This window comes from Felis catus, chromosome E2 (genome assembly GCF_018350175.1).
Source record: "Felis catus isolate Fca126 chromosome E2, F.catus_Fca126_mat1.0, whole genome shotgun sequence".
Taxonomy (NCBI): Eukaryota; Metazoa; Chordata; class Mammalia; order Carnivora; family Felidae; genus Felis; species Felis catus.
Genome location: NC_058382.1, coordinates 61,960,811 through 61,981,671, shown reverse-complemented (window position 1 = coordinate 61,981,671; position 20,861 = coordinate 61,960,811). Strand labels below are relative to the sequence as shown.

General features: G+C 49.1%; 1 long non-coding RNA gene across 2 annotated transcripts in view; it reads left to right on the top strand.

The window, feature by feature from the left end:
* The first annotated feature begins 782 nt into the window (after positions 1-782).
* The window catches only part of LOC123382239, a 65,946-nt gene continuing 45,867 nt past the window's right edge, over positions 783-20,861 (top strand). For both annotated transcript variants that reach the window (XR_006590297.1, XR_006590296.1), the window contains exon 1: positions 783-1,857. This is a non-coding gene — a long non-coding RNA (uncharacterized LOC123382239). The remainder of the gene's footprint in view (positions 1,858-20,861) is intronic.

Genomic DNA, 20,861 nt, shown 5'->3' with positions numbered 1-20,861 from the left:
TTGGAATTTAAATAAAAACTTGAAAAAATAAATACTAAAGAAATGCATACATAAATTTTAACTAAACTAAATAAATACCTTTTATTTTATTTTTTTCAATATATGAAGTTTATTGTCAAATTGGTTTCCATACAACATCCAGCACTCACACCAAAATGTGCCCTCCTCAATACCCATCACCCACCCTCCCCTCCCTCCCACCCCCCATCAACACATTTCATTGGAAATATTAGCCAAGGACACATACTGTAAATTCACAACTGATTCATAGCTCCCTGTAAGTTTCATTCTGACCTTGTCACATATGTGTCATCAAAGATATTATTAGTGACTTTTCAGATAAGCTCCCCACATCAAGATAGTGATGTTAGAGAATCTGGTATAAATGGAATTTCACAGATTCCAAATTAGGAATTATTTTTCATTTTTAATGTTTCTTTTTTCTTTTTTTGAGAGAGCCCGAGCTGGGGAGGGGGGAGAGAGTGGGAGATACCGAATCTGAGGCAGGCTCAAGGCTCTGAGCTCTCAGGACAGAGCCTGACGCGGGGCTCAAACTCATGGACTGCAAGATCATGACTTGCGTCAAAGTCGGACGCTTAACCGACTAAGCCACCCAAGCACCCCAGGAATGATAGTTTATTGGCAAAGAAGGAGAAATTAAAGATAGTGTAAAGGATGTCTATTTTTAATTGAGATATTGTTCACACATTTGTTGTATGAGTTTTAGGCATACATTGTGGTCATTCCATATGTCTATGAATTATATTGTACTTAAGCACAAGTGTAGCTATCCTGTGAAAGCATGCAACAGTATTATTACAGGATTGACTCCATTACATTGGCTGTCCCTTGTATCCCTAGGACTCATTCATTCCATAGCTGTTGCCGGTATCTCTCTCAAAGGTATTCATTCTTTATCTAACCTAAGTATTTTGGTGGTAAACACAATTACCACTTGCTCAGCAAGTGTAAATTGGCGGTCTATTTTTCTGTGAACATTGCTTAAACCATTACAAATGATGTCATTACGTTAATAAAGTCGGTTTCATTCTTCACTCACAAGAAAGGAGAAGGAAAAGATTTCTTTGTGTCCCAGGCCCTGTCATTAAAACCTTTCCCAATGTGGACAACAGGTTTAGTAGCCCAGGCACCTTCAGTGTCTCAGCTGAGCGACCAGGGCCTTGCACATTGCAAAAATTCCCATGATGGCCAACAGAGAGAGCTCGAGCACCACAGACCCGGAGAGGCGGGTTCCTCTGCCCAGGCAGTGATGGCCAGCAGAAGGCGCACCATCGGCTTTTCTGACCCAGGGCACCTGAGAGCAGGAAGGGCTTTGATTGCTCCCAGAGTACTCAGGGCCTCTGCCGCTGCCTGAGTACAGAGAGCAGAGCTGCATTTCCAGCAGGTTGTGCCGCCTGCCCCAGGGGAGATCTTGGGAGCTTTGTAGCCACTTGGCATCTCCTGAGTCGCCAGAGAGAGTTTGTCTTATTGTACTGAGTGCTGAGGAATGGGCGCTGGGTGGCTTCCCTGGGCAAGCTGGTTGCTGAGATGCACAGGCCCTTGCATTTTCTGGGCTGTTCCCGTGTTTCATTCCTCCCCTTCCTGGACAGTATTTGAACAAGACATATTTTACTAAAGGTCTTGTGGATTGCGGAGTCCCACGACATCACCTCATCGATGCAGTCGATGGTTTGTTCCAGATTCAGGCTTGTTTCCGGGAAGAAACCCCGACAGAAATTCAGAAGAACAGGAGCTGCATTCCGTTAGGACATGAATACATGAAATGCTCGTCTTGGCAACTCCTAGAAGAATGAGCTGGGACCCACTTTCTGAGTCCTGCTAGAACCATTGACGGAGGTAAGGGCACAAACTGTCCCCCACATCATACATGCTTTTTAAAAAGTTTCATGGTTATTTTTCCAACCTAATTAAGTGATTGCAAATTACAGAAAACCTGGTAGGTACCTGTCATTAACGTACATTATTTTTAATTTAAATTGCAGTGAGTGAAGATACAGTGTAATATTAGTTTCAGGTGTAAAATATAGAGCAACCCTTCCACACGTCATCCGGTGCTCATCCCAGGTGCACTTATTAATCCCCAGCAGCTGCTCCACCCATTCCCCACCTTGCTCTGGAAGCACTCAGTACTTTTCATAGTTAAGAGTCTGTTTGTCACTGTCTTCTCCCTGCCCCCCCCCCCGGTTTGTTTTGTTTTATTTCCATGTGTTAGTGAAATCATCTGGTATTTGTCTTTGTCTGAAAGGCTTATTTCACCCAGGATAACATTCTCTCGCTCCATCCAGCTCATGGCAAATGACAAGATTTCATGTTTTTACGGCCTAATAATATTACATTCCATAGACCACATCTCAATTTATTCATCAGTTGATGGATGCTTGGATAGTTTCTGTAATTTGGCTGTTGTAGAAAATGCTGGTGTAAACATCATGGTGCATGTATCCCTTTGAAGATTTTGTATTCTTTGTGGAAATACCTCGTAGTGAAATTGCTGGATCGTAAGGTACTTCCATTTCCAGTTTTTTTTTTTTTTTTGAGAAATGTCCATAATGTTTTCCAGACTGGCTGCACCAGTTTGCATTCTTACCCACAGTGCAAGAGGGTAATTCTTTCCACACATCCTTGGCAACACCTGCTGTTTCATCCTTCATTGATTTTCGTCATTGTGACAGATGTGCTTTGTTATCTCATTGTACTTTCGAATTGTATTTCCCTGAAGATCCGTATTGTTGAGTATTTTTTCATGTGTCTCTTGGCCAGGTATATGTCTTCCTTCGGGAAATGTCCATTCGTGACTTCTGCCCATTTTTAATCAGATTTCTCATTTTTTGGGTGCTGTATAACTATATATTTTGGGCACTAACCCTTTATCTGATGTCGTTTGCAAATATCATTCTGTAGGTGTTTTAGTTTTGTTGATTATTTCCTAGGTGACGGAAGGTTTTAATTTTTATGAAGTCTCATTATTTTTTCTTGTGTTTCTCTTACCTCTAGAGATATATCTACAAAGACATTTGCACAGGCAGTGTCAAATAAGATACTACCCGTGTTATCCTCTGGGATTTTTATGGTTTCCGGTTTCACATATAGGTCTTTATCCATGTTGGATTTATTTCTGTGTATGGTGTAAGAAAGTGGTCCATTGTTGTTTTTGTTTTGTTTTGCAGGATGCTGTCCAGTTTTTCCAAAACCATATGTTGAGGGGACTTTTTTTAAAGTTTATTTACTTATTTTTGAGAGAGAGCATGCAGAAGAGGGGCAGAGAGAAATGGAGACAGAGAATCCCACGCATGCTCTGCACTGCCCTGAGATCATAACTTGAGCTGAATTAACAATCACAATCACACGCTTTGTTGACTGAGCCACCCCTGTGTCCCAAGACTATCTTTTTTTCCATTGGATGTTCTTTCCTGCTTTGTTGAGAATTAATTGACCATATAGGTGTGAGTTCATTTCTGCGTTTCTATTCTATTGATCTATGCCTCTGTGTTTTTTTGTTGTTGTTTTGTCAGTACCATACTGTTCTGATCAGTAAGCTTTGTAATATTACCTGAAGTCTGGAATTGTGATGTCTCCAGCTTTGCTTTTCTTCTTCAAGTTTGTTTTGGCTGTTTGGGGACTTTTATCATTCCATACAAATTTTGAGATGATTTGTTCTTGTTCTGTCACAAATGTTTTTGTTAGTGTGATAAGGATTTCATTATATGTGTAGATTGTTTTGAGAAGTGTAGACATTTTAACAGTATTTTGTGCTTCCCATCCATGAACATGAAATGTATTCCATTTCTTTGTGTCCTCTTCCATTTCTTTCATCAGTGTTTCATAGACTTTAGAGTACACGTCTTTCAATTCTTTGGTTAGGTTTATCCCTGGTTTCTTGTGGTATTTGTGAGCCTGTCAATGGGATTGATCCCTTACTTTCTCTCTGTGTTAATTCATGATTTGTGTTAGAAATGCCATACATCTATGTAGCTTGATTTCTGTATATTGTGACTTGTGGAATTCATATATCAATTCTAGCAATTTTTAAGGGAACCTTTCATGTTTTTTATAGAACACATCATGTCAGTTCCAAATAGTGAAAGTGCTACTTCTTCCTTGCCGATTTGGATGCCTCTTATTTCTTTTTGTTGTCTGAGTGCTGTGGTTAGGGTTTGCCATACTATGTGGAAAAACAGTGGTGAGACGGGTCATTCCTGTTTTGTCCCTGACCTTGGAGGAAAATTTTTCAATTTTTCCCCATTGAGGATGAGATGAGCTGTGGGTTTTTCCTAGATGACCTTTATTATGTGCAGGTAGGTTGAGTCTCAATGTACTTTGCTGAGGGGTTTTATCATGAATGGATGTGACATTTTGTCAAATAGTTTTCCTGCATCTGTTGAAAGCATCGTATGGTTCTTATCCTTTGTCTTATTACTGTGGTGCATCATGTTGATTGATCTGTGAATGTGGAACCACCCTTGCAGCCTAGGAATATATTCCACTTGATTATGGTAAATGATTCTATTAATGTATTGTTGACTTTAATTTGAAGGTATTTTAATAAGAATTTCTGCATACATAGTCATCAGGCTATTGGGCTGCAGTTTTATTTAAAATTTTTTTAATATTTTTAAATGTTTATTTCTTTCCTTTGAGTACATAAAAGTGAGGGAGGGGCTCAGAGATAGGGAAAGAGAGAATCCTGGCCATGGCCCACACTGTCATGGCAGGGTCCAACATGGGACTCGAACCCACGCACAGCAAGATAATGTCCTAATCTGAAATTAAGAGTTGGACAGTAAACAGCCCGAGCCACACAGGCACCCTGCCAGTTTTCGGTTTTAGTGGAGGCTTTATCTGGTTTTGGTATCAGGGTAATGATGGACTCATAAGATGAATTTATGTTTTCCTTCTTTTTTTATTTTTCGTAATAATTTGAAGAGAATACATATTACCTCTTTCTTAAATGGGTGGTAGAATTCATCAGTTAAACCATCTGGCCCAGAACTCTTGTGTTGGGGGGAGATTTTTTTTTATTACTGATTTGATTTCTTTCTGTTTTCAGAATATATGTATCTTCCTGTTTCAGTTTTGGTAGTTTGTGTGTTTCTAGGAATTTGTCCATTTTTCTCAGAGTGTCCAATTTGTTGCATATAGTTGTTCATAATATTAACTTCTAACTGTATTTTTGTGGTGTGGACTGTTATTTCTCCTTTCTTATTTGTGATTTTATTTATTGGAGTCCTTTCTCTCTTCTTACTGAAAAGTCTGCCTAGAAGTTTTCATGTTGATTTCTGTTTTCAAAGAACCAGCCCCTGGTTTCATTGATTTTGTCTAGTGTCTTTTTGGTTTGACTATCCCTTATTTCTGTCTGAATCTCTATTACTTCCTTCCTTCTGCTGTTCTTCTTCTGATATGTGACCTAGAATATGATCAATTCTGGAGAATGTCCCATGTGCGCTTGAAAAAAATATGTACTCTGCCATTTTAGTATGGAGTATTCTAAATATATCTGTTAAACCCATCTGGTCCAGTGTGTCATTCAAAGCCATTGTTTCCTTGTTGATTTTTCTGTTTACAGCTTCCGTCCTTTGATGTGAGTGATGTGCAAAGTCCTGTACTATCGTTATATTATAAAAAATGAGTTCTTTTATGGTTGTTAAATATTTTATATACTTGGTGATAGCATGTTGGGTGCATCAAAATTTACAATCATTGGATATTCTTGTTTCATTGTCCCCTTTAGTATGAGATAGCGTCCATCTTCATCTCTTGTTATAGCTTTATTTATTTATTTATTTACTTATTCATTTATTTATTTATTTTAATTTATGTCATAGTTGACATACAGTGCATTCTCGGATTCGGGAATAGAATTTGGTGATTCATCCCTTACATACAATACTCAGTGCTCATCACAACAAGTGCTCTCCTTAATACTCATCCCACATCTAGCCCAGCGCTGACCCATTTCCTTCTATCAACCTTCGTTTTTTTTCTCTAACATTAAGAGACTCATGTGGTTTGTTACCACTCTTCTCATTTCCTGCCCCCTTCCCATGTTTTCATCTGTTTTGTTTCTTCAATTCCACATGAGTGAAATCATATATTTGTCTTTCTCTGATTGACATATTTCACTTAGCATAATACATGCTAGCTCCATCCACATCATTGCAAATGGCAAGATTTCATTCTTCTTGAAGTTGAGTTATATTTCTTTGTATATACACATGTTTGTATATATGAACGTACACATATGTACATATGTATATATGCGTATACATACATACACACACACACACTCACCACAACTTCTGTATACCTTCATCAGTTGATGGATACTTGGGCTTTCTCTATAGTTTGGCTACTGTTGATAATGCTGCTATAAATACTGGCTTCATGAAATGTCACTATTAGGTATTTACCCAAAGTGTGCCAAAATAGAGTCTCGGTTTTAAAGGTAATTTTGCCTGATATAAGTATTGCTACTGGCTTTCTTTTGACATTATTGGCATAATAAATGGTTCTTCATTCTCTCACTTTAAATCTGAAGGTGACTTAAGTCCAAATAAAGCTTTGTAGGCAGCATCTAGATAGGTGTTGTTTTTGTTTGTTTGTTTGTTTTGTCCATTCTGACTCCCTATCCAATGTCTTATGATTGGAGCATTTAGTCTATGTACATTTAGAGTGATTATTAATAGGTATATATTGAGTGCCGTTCTACTAGTTGTTTTGCCATTGTTTCTTGATGTTTTCTCTGATCCATTCTTGTCTGTAACACTTTTAGTCCTAGATTTCCACTCAAAGAGCCCGATTGAAATATTCTTTTCTTTTGACTGGTAGTACATTTCTTTACTTCTTTTTAATATTTCTTTTTTTTTAACTTAAGCCTACGTTAGTTACTTTATAGTGGAATACAGTTTCAGCAGTAGAATTTAGTGATCCATCAAGTACAAAATATACCCAATACTCATCCCAAGTGCGCCCGTAATGCCCATCACCCATTTAGCCTATACCCCTATTCAGTAACCCTCCTGGAACCCTGAGTTTCTTCTCTGTATTTCAGAGTCTCTTATCGTTTGACTTCCTCTCTGTTTTTATCTTCTTTTTTTTTTGCTTTCCTTTCACTACGTTCATCAGTTGTATTAAATTCCACAGATGAAAAGATAATATGATGTGTGTCTTTCTCTGACATATTTTGCTTAGCATAATCAAGTCTGGTTCCATCCATGTTGTTTCAAATAGCAAGATTTCATTCTTTTTGGCCGCCGAGTAATATTCCATTGTATGAATATACCACATCTTCTTTATCCATTCATCTGTCAATGGTCATTTGCGCTCTTTGCATAACTTAGCTATTGTTGATAATGTTGCTATAAAGTGCATGCGCCACTTCAACTCAGCATTAGTGTATCCTTTGGATAAATACGTAGTAGCGCTCTTTGCATAACTTAGCTATTGTTGATAATGTTGCTATAAAGTGCATGCGCCACTTCGACTCAGCATTAGTGTATCCTTTGGATAAATACGTAGTAGTGCAATTGCTGGGGCCTAGTGTAGTTCTATTTTTAGTTTTTCTGACAAATCTCCATACTATTTCCAGAGTGGCTTCACCACTTTGCATGCCCACCAGCGTTTCAAAAGCGTTCCCTTTCTCTGCATCCTTGCCAACATCTGTCTTTTTTGGAGATGTTAATTTTAGCCATTCTGAGAGGTGTGAGGGAATATCTCATTGTGGTTTCGATTTGTATTTCAGTGATGACAAGTGAGATTGAGCATCTTTTCATGTGTGACCAATCTGGATGTCATCTTTGTTAAAGTGTCTCTTCACGTCTTTTGCCCATTTCTTCACTGGATTATTTGGTTTTTGGGTGTTGAGTGTGATAATTTTTTATAGATTTTGGATACTAACCCTTTATCTGATATGTCACCTGCAAATATCTTCTCCCATTTCATTCAGTGGCCTTTCAGTTTTGCTGACTATGTCCTCTTCTGTGCAGATGCTTTTTATCTTGAGGTCCCAATAGTTCATTTTGGTTTTTATTGCCCTTGCTTTGGAGACATGACAAGCAAGAAGTTGTTGTGGCCAGGATCAAGGAGGTAGATTGTCTGTTTTCTCCTCTAGGATTTTGATGGTCCCTACTTACATTTATATCTTTGATCCATTTTGAGGTGTGTGTGTGTGTGTGTGTGTGTGTGTGTGTGTGTGGTTTAAGAACATAGTCCAGGTCCAATCTTCTCACTGTTTAGTTTTCCCAGTACCATTTGCTGAAGAGACTTTTGTTTTTCCATTGGATATTATTTCCAGTGTTATCAAAGATTACTCGGCCATGGGGCGCCTGGGTGGCGCAGTCGGTTAAGCATCCGACTTCAGCCAGGTCACGATCTCACGGTCCGTGAGTTCGAGCCCCGCGTCAGGCTCTGGGCTGATGGCTCGGAGCCTGGAGCCTGTTTCTGATTCTGTGTCTCCCTCTCTCTCTGCCCCTCCCCCGTTCATGCTCTGTCTCTCTCTGTCCCAAAAATAAATAAAAACGTTGAAAAAAAAATTAAAAAAAAAAGATTACTCGGCCATATGTTTGAGCGTCCATTTATGGGTTCCCTATTCCATTCCATTGATGTCTGTGTCCGTTTATGTGCCCGTACCATACTTTCTTGATGATTGCGGTTTTCTAATACACCATAAAGTCCAGATTTTAATGTCTCCAGCTTTGTTTTCTTTTTCAACATGACTTTGGCGATTTGGGGTCTTTTCTGGCTCCCTACAAATTTTAGGGTTGTTCTAGTTCTGTGAGGAAGGCTGGTGTTATTTTGATAGGGATTGCATTGAATGTGTCGATTGCTTTGGGTAGTATTGACATTTTAATAATATTTGTTCTTCTCACCCATGAGCATGGAATGTTTTTCGGTTTCTTTGTGTTTCTTCCATTTCTTTCATAGATGTTGTATGGTTTGTTCCTTTATTTTTTTAATGTTTGTTTTTTTTGAGAGAGAGAAAGAGCACATGAGCAGGGGAGGGGCAGAAAGAGAGAGAGAGGGAGACACAGACTCTGAAGCAGGCTCCAGGCTCTGAGCTGTCAGCACAGTGCCCATCACGGGACTCAGACCCACAAATGCGGGATCATGTCCTGAACCGAAGTCGGCACTTAACCGACTGAACCACCCAGGCGCCCCTCTATTGTTTTAAGTGTACTGATCTTTTTCCTGTTTGGTTATGTTTACCCCTGGGTATTTGATGGTTTTCAGTGCAGTTGTAAAGTACATCAATCCTTGATTTCTCTCTGCTGACTCATTATTGGTGTATAGAAATGCAGTCAACTTCTGTATATTGATTTTATATCCTGAGACTTTCCTGAATTCCAGTATCAGTCCTAACGGTTTTTCCATGGAGTCTTTTGGATTTCCTTGGAAAGTATCACGTCTGCGAAGAGGGAAAGTTTGACCCTCCTTGCCAATTTGGACGCCTTGTATTTCCTTTTGTTGTCTGCTTGCTGATGTTAGGAGTTCCAACAGTTTGTGGAATAATGGTGGTGAGAGTGGACATCCCAGTCGTGTTCCTGACCTTAGGGGGAAAGCTCTCAGTTTTTCCTCATTGAAGATGATATTAGTTGTGGGACTTTCGTATCTGGACATACTGATATTCAGACAAGACCTCTCTATACTTCCTTTCATGAGTGCTTTTTTTTTCCATCAAGAAAGGATGCTGCATTGTGTCAAATGCTCTTTCTGCATCTATTGAGAGGATCATATGGTTGTTATCCTTTCTTTTATCAATGTAATGTATCACATCAGTTGATTTGCAGATATTGAATTCGTGGTGCATCCCAGGAATAAATCCAATTCATTCTGGTGAATAATTATTTGTATGTATTGTTGGATCCGGTTTGCTACTTTTGTTGAGAATTTTTGCATCCAGGGTCATCAGGGAAATTGGTCTGTAGTTTTCCTTTCTGGTGGGATCTTTGTCCAGTTTGGACTCAAGGCCAAGCTGGCCTCATAGAATGAGTTTGGAAGTGTTCCTTCCATGTCTCTGGCCATGACCTTATCTTGTTCTTTCATTTGGGATGCATTCCTCTTGTCTTGGCATTTTGGCTGAGTTTTTGCCTTCTCTGTGTTACAAACGCTCATTATGTTAGCTGCCTGTGAGATGAATGGCTTTATGAAAAGGAGGTCATCTAGTGTCCAGGGCCTGACACATCAGGGAGTGTCTGTGGTGTGTGTTGCATACATTGTTTTGTGTTCTGGCTGCACTGTCCTTCAGGCCAGTTGCATGGACAATGTATGGTCCTTGGCCAGAATGTGCTGAGTTTTGTCTAGGCCAGCTCCGATCTGCTTCTTAAATGAGACTTGAAATGACTGCCACTCGAAGTGAAGCTCTGCAGAACTGTCTGGTCAAGAGAGGTGGTGTGGTCATGAGCTTCCGCTGGTCTTCTGGGGAAGGGGAAACCTCCATTGGGACTTAGGCAAGCCTGATTGACCTAGAAGGCCAGTCTCACCAGAGCACAGGAATGTGGGGTTGGTGTAAGCATCTTAGGCAGCCAGTGTGAGGATGACATTGTTTCCACCAGATGGCTCTGTGTTTATGCTGTGGGGAAGAGGAGGAAAATGGTCCCACACACCTCTTCTGTCCTACCTCCTTTGTCCCCTTGTTGTGAACACTGCCTCTCAGGGATGCTCCCCATGAGAGTGTATAATCACCCCCCTGTGTGCACCAGGCGATGTACAGGTCACTGTTTCCACACCATCTGCCTGTAAGTAGTTTGCTGCCTTCTCTCAAGGATTAGGCCAGTGACCTCAGGGCTGTATCCCAGCCAAGCCTTCTAACCTTTGAAACTCCACATTCTCAGGGTCTGGATCGCTTGGTTAAGTGTCTGAGTCTTGATCCTGGCTCAGATCATGACCTCGTGGTCATGGGCTTCTCTCTCTCCCTCTATACCTGCCCCTGCCTTGCATGTGCTCTCTTTCTCTATATATATCTCAAAATAAATAAACTTAAAACAAATTTAGTGCATGGAATACCTTATTTAGGCGAGAATTCCTCCCTGATGGAATGGCAGGGGTCTATCAGTTAAATTTCCGGCAATGACTAGGAATTTCATTGCTGACCGGTTAAAGGTTACATTCCTACAGGAGTAAATTTAGGGTTAGTGACAAGAGGCCTTAACGTAAGTAACTCCATGATGGCGGGCACTGGGTTCATGGAGGCTGCATTGCCTCAGGCAGTGGGTTCACTGTAGGCAGCAGTGCTTCGGACAGTATGTTCACAGGTGTCAGCAGTGCTTCGGGTGGTAAGTTTACTGGAGGCTGCAGTGACACTGGCAGTGGGTTCACTGGAGGCTGCAGTGTCTCGGGCAGTGCGTTCACTGGAGGCTGCATTGCCCCAGGCACTGGGTTCACTGGACAATGCAGTACAGCGCGCACTGGGTTCACAGGAGGGTGCAGTGCCTCGTGTACCGGGTTCACTGCAGGCTGCAGTGCTGCGAGAACTGGTTTCACTGGTGCCTGCAGTGCCGCAGGCACTGGGTTTACTGGAGGCTCCAATGCTGCAGGAACTGGCTTCACTAGAAGCTGCAGTGCCGCGGACACTGGCTTTACTAGAGTGTTCAGTGCCATGGGCACTGGTTTCACTTGAGGCTGCAGTGGCAAGGACACTTGGTTCACTGGAGGGTGCAGTGCCATGCGCACTGGCTTCACTGGAGGGTGCAGTGCCAGGGACACTGGCTTCACTGGATAGTAGAGACCCGCAGGCACTGGGTTCACTGCAGGCTGCAGTGCCGCTCCACTGGGTTCACTGCAGGGTGCAGTGCCGCGTGCACTGGGTTCACTGGAGGCTGCATTACCGCGGGCACTCTGTTCACTGGATGGTTCAGTGCTGCGGGCACTGCTTTGACTGGAGGGTGCAGTGCCGCGGCACGAGGTCACAGGATCCTACATTTTTGTGGGCAATGGGTTCGCTGCAGGCTGCATTGACACGGGCACTAGGTTCACTGGAGGGTGGAGTGGAGCGGGCACTGGCTTCACTGTTGGCTGAAGTGCCGCAGGCACTGGGTTCACTGGAGGCTGCAGTGCCACGGGTGCTGCATTGACTGGAGGCTGCAGTGCCGCAGGCAATGGGTGCATTACAGGCTGGAGTGCCCTGTGCACTGGGTTCACTGCAGGATGGAGTAATGCATGCACTGGGTTCACTGGAGGCTGCAGTGCCGTGCACTGGGTTCACTGGAGGCTGCAGTACTGTGATCACCGGGTTCACTGGAGACTGCATAGAAGCGGGAACTGGGTTCACTGCATGGTTCAGTGCTGCAGGCACTGGGTTCATTGGAAGCTGCACAGAAGCGGGAACTGGGTTTACTTCATGGTGCAGTTGTGGGCACTGGGTTCACTGCAGGCTGCAGTGCACCGGTCACTGAGATCACTGGAAGCTGCAGTGCTGTGGGCACAGGGGTCACTGGAGGAAGCAGGGCATAGGACACTGGCTTCACTGGAGGCTTAGTGCCATGGACACTGGGTTCACTTGAAGCTGCAGTGCCACGGGCACTGGGTTCACTGGAGGCTGAACTGTTGTGGACACTGGGTTCACTGCAGGCTGCAGTGCACTGGTGACTGACATAACTGGAAGCTGCAGTGCTGCCTGCACAGGGTTCACTGGAGGGGGTAGTGCCGCTGGATCTGGGTTCATTGGAGGTTGCAGTGCTGCGGGCACTGTGTTCACTGGAGGCTGCATAGAAGCAGAAACTGGGTTCACTGCGTGGTGCAGTGCTGCGGGCACTGGGTTCACTTGACGGTGCAGTGCGGCAGGCACTGGCTTCACTGGAGGGTGCAGTGCCGGGGACACAGGCTTCACTGGAGGGAAGAGTCAACAGACCTATGGTTCAATGGAGGCTGCAGGCCTGTGGGCACTGGGTTCACTGGAGTGTGCAGTGCCGCGTGCTGGGTTCATTTCAGGATGCATTGCCTCGGGAAATGGGTTCACTGGAGGATGCAGTGCTTCTGGCAGTGGGTTCAGTGAAGGCTGCAGTGCCGAGGGCACAGGATTCACTCAAGGATGTAGTGCCGCGGGCACTGGGTTCACTGGAGGCTGCCGTGTCGCAGGACCCAGGTTCACTGCAGTATGCCGTTCCGTGGGCACTGTGTTCACTGGAGGCTCCAGTGGCGCGGGCACTGTGTTCACTGGAGGATGCAGTACTGCGGGCACTGGCTTCACTGGAGGGTGCAGTGCCGGGGACACTGGCTTCACTGGAGGCTAGAGTCAGCAGACCTTGGGATCACTGGAGGCTGCAGTCCCATGGCCACTGGGTCCACTGGAGTGTGCAGTGCCGCGTGCTGGGTTCACTCAGGATGCATTGCCTCGGGTACTGGGTTCACTGGAGGATGCAGTGCTTCTAGCAGTGGGTTCAATGGAGGCTGCAGTGCCGAGGGCACAGGATTCACTCGAGGCTATAGTGCCGCAGGCACTGGGTTCACCGGAGGCTGCAATGCCTAGGGCACTGGGTTCACTGGAGGTTGCCATGCCGCAGGAACTAGGTTCACTGCAGGATGCCGTTCCGCGGGCACTGGGTTCACTGGGGGATGCAGTGCCTCAGGAGCTGTGTTCACTGGAGGATCCAGTGCCGCGGGTACTGTATTTACTGGAGGATGCAGTGCTGCGAGCCCTGGTTCACTGGAGGCTGCAGTGCAGCGGACACTGTATTCACTGGAGGCGCCAGTGCCGTGGTCACTGGGTTCACTGGGGGATGCACTGACGCGGGCCTTTTCACTGGAGGCTCCAGTGGTGCAGGCAATGCATTCACTGCAGGCTGCAGTGCAGTGGGCACTGGGTTTACTAGAGGCTGCAGTTCTGCGGGCACTGGTTTCACCGGAGGCTGCAGTGTCACGGGCACTGGGTTCACTGGTGGCTGCATTGCCTCGGGCAGTGGGTTCACTGAAAGCAGCCGTGCTTCGGACAATGTGTTCACAGGTGTCAGCAGTGCTTTGGGTGGTAAGGTCACTGGAGGCTGCAGTGACACTGGCAGTGGGTTCACTGGAGGCTGCAGTGCCTTGGGCAGTGCGTTCACTGGAGGCTGCACTGCCCCAGGCACTGGGTTTACTGGACGATGCAGTGCCGCGGGCACTGGGTTCACAAGAGGCTGCAGTGCCTGATGCACAGCGTTCACTGCAGGCTGCAGTTTGCAGAAACTGGTTTCACTGGTGCCTGCAGTGCCGTGGATAATGGCTTTACTAGAGTGTGCAGTGCCATGGGCACTGGCTTCACTTGAGGCTGCAGTGGCGTGGACACTTTGTTCACTGGAGGGTGCAGTGCCACGGGCACTGGCTTCACTGGAGGGTGCAGTGCCAGGGACATTGGCTTCACTGGAGGGTAGAGACCTGCAAGCCCTGGGTTCAATGCTGCTGCAGTGCCGCGGGCACTGGCTTCACTGGAGGATCCACTGCAGTGGTGCCTGGGTTCACTGGAGGCTCCAGTGCAACGGGAACTGGCTTCACTGGAAGGTGCAGTGGCACAGACACTTGGTTCACAGGAGGGTGCAGTGCCGCAGGCACAGGCTTCACTGGAGCCTGCATTGGCGGGGACCCTTGGTTCACTGGAAGGTGCAGTTCCACAGGCCCTGGCTTCATTGGAGCGTGCAGTGCCAAGGACACTGGCTTCACTGGAGTGTAGAGACCCGCAGGCACAGGGTGCACTGCAGGCTGCAGTGCTGTGCTACTGGGTTCACTGCAGGGTGCCGTGCCGCGGGCACTGGGTTCACTGGAGGGTGCAGTGCCGCGGATACTTTGTTCACTGGAGGCTGCAGTGCCATATGCACTGGGATCCCTGGAACCTGCAGTGCAGTCAGAATTGGGTTCACTGCAGGGTGCAGTGCTGTGGGCACTGGGTTCACTGCAGACTGCAGTGCATGGATCACTGGGATAACTGGAGGCTGCAGTGCAGTTGGCACGTGTTTCACTGGAGGCTGCAATGCCGCGGGCACTGGCTTTACTCGCAGGTCAAGTGCTGCGGACCCAAGATTCACTACAGAGTGCAGTACGGCGTGCACTGGCATCAATGGAGGCTGCAGAGCCGCGGGCACAGGGTTCATAGCAGGCTGCAGTGTCGCAGGCACTTTGTTCCCAGGGTGGTGTAGTGCCGTGGGGACTGGGTTCACTGGAGGGTGCAGTGCTAGGGACACTGGCTTTACTGGAGGGTAGAGACCCAGAGGCCCTGGGTTCACTGCAGGCTGCAGTGCCGCGGGCACTAGGTTCACTGGAGGGTGCATTGCCCCAGGCACTTTGTTCACTGGAAGCTGAAGTGCCATGGGCACTGGGATCCTTGGAATCTGCAGTGCAGTCGGAACTGGGTTCACTGCAGGGTGCAGTGCCAAGGGCACTGGGTTCACTGCAGACTCCAGTGCACGGATCACTGGGATAACTGGAGGCTTCAGTGCTGTGGGCATGGGTTTCACTTGAGGCCGTAATGCCGTGGGCACTGGCTTTACTGGTGCCTGCAGTGCTGCGGACCGAAACTTCAATGGAGAATGCAGTACGGAAGGGACTGGCTTCACTGGAGGCTGCAGAGCCGTGCGCACTGGGTTCATAACAGGCCGCAGTGCCGCAAGCACTTTGTTCACTGGATGCTGTAGTGCCCTGGGCTCTGGGTTCCCTGAAGGGTGCAGTTCCACGGACACTGGCTTCACTGGAGGGTGCAGTGCCACGGACACTTGGTTCACAGGAGGGTGCAGTGTCGCAGGCACAGGCTTCACTGGAACCTGCATTGGCGGGGACCCTTGGTTCACTGGAAGGTGAAGTTCCACGGGCCCTGGCTTCACTGGAGCGTGCAGTGCCAAGGACACTGGCTTCACTCGATTGTAGAGACCTGCAGGCACTGGGTGCACTGCATGCTGCAGTGCTGTGCCACTTGGTTCACTGCAGGGTGCCGTGCCGCGGGCACCAGGCTCACTGGAGGGTGCAGTGCCGCGGGCACTTTGTTCACTGGAGGCTGCAGTGCCATATGCACTGGGATCCCTGGAACCTGCAGTGCAGTCAGAACTGGGTTCACTGCAGGGTGCAGTGCTGTGGGCACTGGGTACACTGCAGACTGCAGTTCATGATCACTGGGATAACTGGAGGCTGCAGTGCAGTTGGCACGTGTACACTGGAGGCTGCAATGCCGTGGGCACTGGCTTTACTCGCGGCTCCAGTACCGCGGACCCAAGGTTCACTGCACAATGCAGTATGGCGTGCACTGGCATCAATGGAGGCTGCAGAGCCGAGGGCACTGGGTTCATAGCAGGCTTCAGTGTCGCAGGCACTTTGTTCCCGGGGTGGTGTAGTGCCATGGGCACTGGGTTCACTGGAGGGTCAGTGCCAGGGACACTGGCTTTACTGGAGGGTAGAGACCCGGAGGCCCTGGGTTCACTGCAGGCTGCAGTGCCGCGGGCACTAGGTTCACTGGAGGGTGCATTGCCCCAGGCACTTTGTTCACTGGAGGCTGAAGTGCCATGGGCACTGGGATCCTTGGAACCTGCAGTGCAGTCGGAACTGGGTTCACTGCAGGGTGCAGTGCCAAGGCCACTGGGTTCACTGCAGACTCCAGTGCACGGATCACTGGGATAACTGGAGGCTTCAGTGCTGTGGGCATGGGTTTCACTTGAGGCCGTAATGCCGTGGGCACTGGCTTTACTGGCGCCTGCAGTGCTGCGGACCGAAACTTCAATGGAGAATGCAGTACGGAAGGGACTGGCTTCACTGGAGGCTGCAGAGCCGTGCGCACTGGGTTCATAACAGGCCGCAGTGCCGCAAGCACTTTGTTCACTGGATTCTGTAGTGCCCTGGGCTCTGGGTTCCCTGAAGGGTGCAGTTCCACGGACACTGGCTTCACTGGAGGGTGCAGTGCCACGGACACTTGGTTCACAGGAGGGTGCAGTGTCGCAGGCACAGGCTTCACTGGAACCTGCATTGGCGGGGACCCTTGGTTCACTGGAAGGTGAAGTTCCACGGGCCCTGGCTTCACTGGAGCGTGCAGTGCCAAGGACACTGGCTTCACTCGATTGTAGAGACCTGCAGGCACTGGGTGCACTGCAGGCTGCAGTGCTGTGCCACTGGGTTCACGGCAGGGTGCCGTGCTGCGGGCACCAGGTTCACTGGAGGGTGCAGTGCCGCGGACACTTTCTTCACTGGAGGCTGCAGTGCCAAAGGCACTTTGTCCATTGGAGGCTGTAGTGCCCTGGGCACTGGTTTCCCTGGAGGGTGCAGTTCCGCGGACACTGGCTTCACTGAAGGGTGCGGTGCCACGGACACTGTGTTCACTGGAGGGGGCAGTGTCGAAGGCATTGGGTACCTTGGAGGGGGCATTGCCGCCTGATCTCGGTTCACTGGAAGCTGCAGTGCTACGGGCAATGTGTTCACTGGAGGCTGCATACATGCTGGAACTGGTTTCAGTGCATGGTGCAGTGCCGCGGGCACTGGGTACACAGGAGGCTACAGTGCGGCATGCACTGCATTCACTGGCAGGTGCAGTGCTGCGGGAAGTGAGTTCACTGGAGGCTCCAGTGCCGTGGGTTCTGGGTTTCCCTGGAGGCTGCAGTGCTGCGGGCACTGTGTTCACTGCAGGCTGCATAGAAGCAGGAACTGGATTCACTGCATGGTGCAGTGCTGCGGCACTTTGTTCACTGGATGCTCTAGTGCCCTGGGCAATGGGTTCCCTGAAGGGTGCAGTTCCGCGGACACTGGCTTCACTGGAGGGTGCAGTGCCGTGGGCACTGGGTTCAATGGAGGGTGCATTGCCCCAGGCACTTTGTTCACTGGAGGCTGAAATGCCATGGGCACTGGGATCCTTGGAACCTGCAGTGCAGTAGGAACTGGGTTCACTGCAGTGTGCAGTGCTGTGGGCACTGGGTTCACTGCAGACTGTAGTTCACGGATCACTGGGATCACTGGAGGCTGCAGTGCAGTTGGCACGTGTTTCACTGGAGGTTGCAATGCGCGGGCACTGGTTTACTTGCGGCTCCACTGTCGCGGACCCAAGGTTCACTGCACAATGCAGTACGGTGTGCACTGCCATCAATGGAGGCTGCAGAGCCGAGGGCACTGGGTTCATAGCAGGCTTCAGTGTCGCAGGCACTTTGTTCCCGGGGTGGTGTAGTGCCGTGGGCACTGGGTTCACTGGAGGGTGCAGTGCCAGGGACACTGGCTTTACTGGAGAGTAGAGACCCGGAGGCCCTGGGTTCACTGCAGGCTGCAGTGCCGCGTGCACTGGGTTCACTGGAGGGTGCATTGCCCTAGGCAGTTTGTTCACTGGACGCTGATGTGCCATGGGCACTGGGATAGTTGGAACCTGCAGTGCAGTCGGAACTAGGTTCACTGCAGGGTGCAGTGCCAAGGGCACTGGGTTCACTGCAGACTTCATTGCGCGGTTCACTGGGAAAACTGGAGGCTGCAGTGATGTGGGCACGGATTTCATTTGAGGCCGCAATGCCGCGGACACTGGCTTTAATGGCGGCTGCAGTGCCTAGGACCCAAGGTTCAATGGTGAGTGCATTACGGCTGGCACTGACTTCAATGGAGGCTGCAGAGCCACGGGCACTGGATTCATAGCAGGCTGCAGTGTCGCAGGCACTTTGTTCACAGGATGGTGTAGTGCCATGGGCACTGGCTTCACTGGAGTGTGCAGTGCCAGGCTCACTGGCTTCATTGGAGTGTAGAGACCCGCAGGCCCTGGGTTCACTTCAGGCTGCAGTGCCCCGGTCAATGGGTTCATTGGAGGGTGCATTGCCAGGGGCACTTTGTTCAAAGGAGGCTGCAGTGCCATGTGCCCTGGGATCCCTGGAACCTGCAGTGCAGCCGGAACTGGATTCCCTACAGGGTGCAGTGCTGTGGGTACTGGGTTCACTGTAGACTGCAGTGAACGGATCACTGGGATAACTGGAGGCTCCAGTTCAGTGGGCAGGGATTTCCCTGGATGCTGCAATCCCGGGGGCACTGGCTTTACTGGGGGCTGCGTGCCGCACACCCTAGGTTCACTCGAGAGTGCAGTACAGTGGGCACTGGGTTCATAGCAGGCTGCAGTTGCGCGGGCAGGTTGTTCACTGGATGGTCTAGTGCCCTGGGCACTGGGTTCACTGGAGGCTACAGTGCCGCGGGTACTGGGTTCACTGCAGGGTGCAGTGCTGTGGGAACTGGTTTCAGTGGTGCCTGCAGTGCCACGGGTACTGGTTTCACTGGAGGCTCCAGTGCAGCGGGGACTGGCTTCCCTGGAAGGTGCAGTGGCACGTACACGTGGTTCACAGGGGGATGCAGTGCCGCGGGCACAGGCTTCATATGAGCCTGCATTGGCAGGGACCCTTGGTTCACTAGAAGGTGCAGTTCCGCGGTCCCTGGCTTCACTGGAGTGTGCAGTGCAAAGGACACTGGCTTCACTCGATTGTAGAGACCCGCAGGACTGGGTGCACTGCAGGCTGCAGTGATGTGCCACTGGGTTCCCTGCAGGCTGCAGTGCCGCGGGCACTAGGTTCACTGGAGGGTGCATTGCCCCAGGCACTTTGTTCACTGGAGGTTGAAGTTCCATGGGCACTGGGATCCTTGGAACCTGCAGTGTAGTCAGAACTGGGTTCACTGCAGGGTGCAGTGCTGTGGGCACTGGGTTCACTGCAGACTCCAGTGCACGGATCACTGGGATAACTGGAGGCTGCAGTGCTGTGGGCACGGGTTTCACTTGTGGCCACAATGCCGTGGGCAATGGCTTTACTGGTGGCTGCAGTGCTGCGGACCGAAGGTTCAATGAAGAATGCAGTACAGCATGCACTGGATTCACTGGAGGCTGCAGAGCCGTGGGCACTGGGTTCATAGCAGGTTGCAGTGACCCATGCACTTTGTTCACTGGATGCTGTAGTGCCCTGGGCCCTGGGTTCCCTGGAGGGTGCAGAGCCATGGACACTGGCTTCACTGGAGGGTGCAGTGCCACGGACACTGTGTTCACTGGAGGGGGCAGTGTCACAGGTATTGGGTTCCCTTGAGTGGGCATTGCCGCCAGATCTGGGTTCACTGGAGGCTGCAGTGCTACGAGCCATGTGTTCACTGGAGTCTGCATACAAGCTGCAACTGGTTTCACTGCATGGTTCAGTGCCGCGCGCACTGGGTACCGAGTAGGCTACGGTGCGGCATGCACTGCATTCACTGGCGGGTGCAGTGCTGCAGGAACTGTGTTTACTGGAGGCTCCAGTGCCGTGGGATCTGGGTTCACAGGAGGCTGCAGTGCTGCAGGCACTGTGTTCACTGCAGGCTGCATAGAAGCGGGAATTGGGTTCGCTGCATGGTGCAGTGCTGCGGGCACTTTGTTCACTGGATGGTGTAGTGCCATGGGCAGTGTGTTCACCGGAGGGTGCAGTGGCAGGGACACTGGCTTCACTGGAGGGTAGAATCCCGCAGGCCCTGGGTTCACTGCAGGCTGCAGTGCCGCGGGCACTGGGTTCACTGGAGGGTGCATTGCCCCAGGCACTTTGTTCACTGGAGGCTGAAGTGCCATGGGCACTGGGATAGTTGGAACCTGCAGTGCAGTCGGAACTAGGTTCACTGCAGGGTGCAGTGCTGTGGGCACTGGGTTCACTGCAGACGTCATTGCACGGTTCACTGGGAAATCTGGAGGCTGCAGTGCTGTGGGCACGGGTTTCACTTGAGGCCACAATGCCGCCGGCACTGGCTTTAATGGCGGCTGCAGTGCCGAGGACCCAAGGTTCAATGGAGAGTGCAGTACGGCGGGCACTGGCTTCATTGGAGTCTGCAGAGCCGCGGGCACTGGATTCATAGCAGGCTGCAGTGTCGCAGGCACTTTTTTCACGGGATGGTGTAGTGCCGTGGGCACTGGCTTCACTGGAGGGTGCAGTGCCCGGCTCACT